Below are 5,008 nucleotides of genomic sequence, written 5' to 3' on the forward strand. Positions count from 1 at the left end.
TTTTCACCTCTCTCTACATGGTACAGTCTCTATTACTCACATTTTTTTCGGTTTTCCACTAACCCAGCGTTCCGAATCTCATACTCTTTTTCTTTTTTCTATTCTACATACTACATTCGACGATAAAAATAATCTAGTTAGGATGCAGTATGCATACTATTGGGACATACTTTACTCTCTTATTTCATCATAACATTGCGCCTTGATCTTGCCTCTTGCTTTGATATCCGTCGCATCCCCGTTTGTTTTCATATGGAGGCTTCGTCGATGTGACGTCACTTCACGTGCGCACCGGATTGTGGGTCAATAGCCCAAATAGGATGCAGTTTTCAACACTAACAATCTTGGCCGCATGAAGTAGGACATCCGGGTACTTAGTTCTAACCATCCTAAATCTGGCCACAAGAATCGGGACATCCTAAATCTTTTTTCTACATATTATATAGTAGAAAGTATGCGATTCGGAACGCAAACAATGTCTTATGGCTATTTAACACTACATGTTACGGTCTCTATTCTACTCGCATTTTTTTCGGTTTTCCACTAATCCAGCGTTCCAAATCACATACTATTTCTTTTTTCTATTCTACTAAATCTGATCATAAGATGAATCTAGTTAGGATGCAATATTCTATAATTGGGACATACTTTATGTCCCAATTATTTATTTCATCATAACATGGCTCCTTGATCTTGCCTCTTGCTTTTATATCCGTCTCATCCCCGTTTGTTTTCATTCGGAGGCTCTGTTGATGTGATAATATTTCTTTTGGCATTTTTCTGCTTTATTAGACAGTGCGGAGAGACAGAGATGAAATGTGTCAGAGAGGGGAATGACATGCAGAGAACGACCCGGGCTGGATTCTAACCCGGGTCTGCTGTGAAGAGGACTGAGACTCTATGCACATAAGTGTAATCTATTTACACTTGATGTTATGCTGTGCAGTAATAACTCTTTGCTTTGAATGTGAAATTATCAATTTTACTGTGAGTACATTTGGTTGTGTTAACTTAAAGGTCACATATTATGCTAAATGCACTTTTTAAATGTGTTCTAACATATCCATGGGTCCACGGTGTGCCTAGAGACTGCCAAAATATAAAAAAAAATAACAATCTCTCCTTTTCTCACTCTCCCCCTTTCTGAAACCCCCACCCCTCCCCCCCAATATACTCCAGTCAGAATTCTCCTCGTTTCTGACCTCAAAAACTGGAAAGCCAGAAGCTTCCACTGTGCAGCCCACACCCCTATTTCTTATTGGTCCACGGCCCTGACAGACAGAGGGCGAGGCGTATCTGGCTTCGCTTCCGGACAGGGGGCGGGGGGAGCTCAAAGATTGTATATTTACGAGGGGAGCTGCAGCTCTTTTTAAAAAACAAGCCATTGTGAGATTAGCTGAACATCAGCATAGTACATTAAATTATCTGAAAGTTTTTTACAGCAAACAATTAAAGAAAAACGTATTAGGGACCACTAAGACCATATAATATGGTGTATAATAGAACGTATTAGGGACCACTAAGACCATATAATATGGTGTATAATAGAACGTATTAGGGACCACTAAGACCATATAATATGGTGTATAATAGAACGTATTAGGGACCACTAAGACCATATACTATGGTGTATAATAGAACGTATTAGGGACCACTAAGACCATATACTATGGTGTATAATAGAACGTATTAGGGACCACTAAGACCATATAATATGGTGTATAATAGAACGTATTAGGGACCACTAAGACCATATAATATGGTGTATAATAGAACGTATTAGGGACCACTAAGACCATATAATATGGTGTATAATAGAACGTATTAGGGACCAATAAGACCATATAATATGGTGTATAATAGAACGTATTAGGGACCAATAAGACCATATAATATGGTGTATAATAGAACGTATTAGGGACCACTAAGACCATATAATATGGTGTATAATAGAACGTATTAGGGACCACTAAGACCATATAATATGGTGTATAATAGAACGTATTAGGGACCACTAAGACCATATAATATGGTGTATAATAGAACGTATTAGGGACCACTAAGACCATATAATATGGTGTATAATAGAACGTATTAGGGACCACTAAGACCATATAATATGGTGTATAATAGAACGTATTAGGGACCACTAAGACCATATAATATGGTGTATAATAGAACGTATTAGGGACCACTAAGACCATATAATATGGTGTATAATAGAACGTATTAGGGACCACTAAGACCATATACTATGGTGTATAATAGAACGTATTAGGGACCACTAAGACCATATAATATGGTGTATAATAGAACGTATTAGGGACCACTAAGACCATATACTATGGTGTATAATAGAACGTATTAGGGACCAATAAGACCATATAATATGGTGTATAATAGAACGTATTAGGGACCACTAAGACCATATACTATGGTGTATAATAGAACGTATTAGGGACCAATAAGACCATATAATATGGTGTATAATAGAACGTATTAGGGACCACTAAGACCATATAATATGGTGTATAATAGAACGTATTAGGGACCACTAAGACCATATAATATGGTGTATAATAGAACGTATTAGGGACCACTAAGACCATATAATATGGTGTATAATAGAACGTATTAGGGACCACTAAGACCATATAATATGGTGTATAATAGAACGTATTAGGGACCACTAAGACCATATAATATGGTGTATAATAGAACGTATTAGGGACAACTAAGACCATATAATATGGTGTATAATAGAACCGAAAAGTGTATAATATGGGAGCTTTAAAACCATAAACATTTATTTAATCCTGTAACCATAAACAAATCACTGCAACTCAAGTGAATATTAAATATTTCTTAAATACTTCTTGACTTTTGCTTACATTATTTTTCCTTCATTTGCAACTTATCCAACCTACACTACACGAGGAGCGCCCCCACACGATGAGCGCCCCCACACGATGAGCGCCCCCATGTAGACACTGCTTTGAACCCGAAACTGTTTTGAAACTTTGTGCTATAATTTATGTTGATAGAAGTTGACGCGCAACTTTTCTCTGGCTTGCTTCAGTCTTCCTTTGAAAGGCAAAGTCACAGCTTGATGGGGTGTGTGTGTGTGTGTGTGTGTGTGCGTGTGAGTGTGTGTGAGTGTGTGTGCGTGTGTGTGTGTTTCTTTGCCTTGTCAGACTGCTACTGGTCATATAATGTCTAGTTTCTAAACCTGTAGTTGTTTAAAACATAAGAGATCCTTGACAATCCGGCGTGGATAGCTAGTCCACTCACGCAATCAGCCAAAGCTATTAGCGCAAGGAATTACATGACAAGCCGCAGCACTTCACAGCTGAAGTGGAACCGGCAGCATTTACTGCAGAGACCATGTCGTTTTATAACCATTGCCATTGTATTATCACATTTTTATTTGTCTTTCAAATATCATGTCTTTTCCAGCAAGTTCACACAATGACAAACTGATATTATACAGCTTTGGAAAAAATCAAGAGACCAGTCCAAATGTTCAGTGTCTCTTGTTTTACTATTTATAGGAATATGTTTGATTATAATGAACATTTTGGTTGTATTTTCACAAACTACTGACAACATTTCTACCAAATTCACAATACATTTTCTGTCATTAAAGAGCATTTTCAATAAGTAATGTAGAGATGAAGACTTAAGAAAAATCCAGTCTGGTCTCTTAATGTTTTCCGGAGCTGTATATTAATTATTTTATATTGCATTTTTGAAAGGACTCCAAAATAGTTTCTACGTCAAATTATATCCAGTTTAATAATTTTTTTTCTCCGAAAGGAACAAACAGGAGGACATTGATTTCTAACAGCAATGGTGAAACAATGTAAAATATTTATTGTCTACTCTCTTCCTTCAAGTGTATGTCCTTGGTTGCGTTCCGAATCGCATACTCTTTCTTTTTTCTATTCTACATACTACATCCGACGATAAAAATAATCTAGTTAGGATGCAGTAGGCATACTATTGGGACATACTTTTCTCTCTTATTTCATCATAACATTGCGCCTTGATCTTGCCTCTTGCTTTTATATCCGTCGCATCCCCGTTTGTTTTCATTATGGAGGCTTCGTCGATGTTACGTCACTTCACGTGCGCACTGGATTGTGGGTCAGAATCGCCCAAATAGGATGCACTTTTCAACACTAACAATCTTGGCCGCATGAAGTAGGACATCCGGGTACTTCTAACCATCCTAAATCTGGCCACAAGAATCGGGACATCCTAAATCTTTTTTCTACATACTATATAGTATAAAGTATGCGATTCGGAACGCAACCATTGTTTTTTGAGCGGCAGCCCTTCACAGCTCAAGTGGAACGGGCAGCGTTCACAGCAGACAGCATTTACATATAACCGTGTCGTTGTATTATCGCATTTTTATCTGTCTTTCCTATATCATTTCTTTCCAAGCAAGTTCACACAATCTCAAACTGATATTTTACATTTGTTATTTTATGTTGCATTGTTGAAGGGAGCCTGAGACCCATTGCCAACGCACGTATACACACACACACACACACACACACACACACACACACACACACACACACACACACACACACACACACACACCTACACCTGGGACCCAAGAGATTCATTGCCAATGACTGCTGCTGTAATTGTTAATGTGCATATGATAAATAAACCATCTTTTATTTATTTTTTACTTTCGTTGCGTTCCGAATCGCATACTTTCTACTATTTAGTTTGGTAGAAAAAAAGATTTAGGATTTCCCGATTCATGTGGACAGATTTAGTATGGTTAGAAATACCTCGCAACTCAGGGCTACTTTTTGTTTTTCAGGATGAATGCAAACAATGGACACAGGGGAAGCATGGGCCAGACTAGAATGCGATAATAAAAATAAATGGAAAAGAGAGAGGAAACAGGCAAATATACAATTAAATAATTAAAGTGGGTGCAGTATATTTTCTTGGGCCTTTACTCAGAAAGCCGCGTTGGTAGTTA

This window comes from Ammodytes marinus (genome assembly GCF_949987685.1).
Source record: "Ammodytes marinus genome assembly, contig: scaffold_38, whole genome shotgun sequence".
NCBI classification, from domain to species: Eukaryota; Metazoa; Chordata; class Actinopteri; order Uranoscopiformes; family Ammodytidae; genus Ammodytes; species Ammodytes marinus.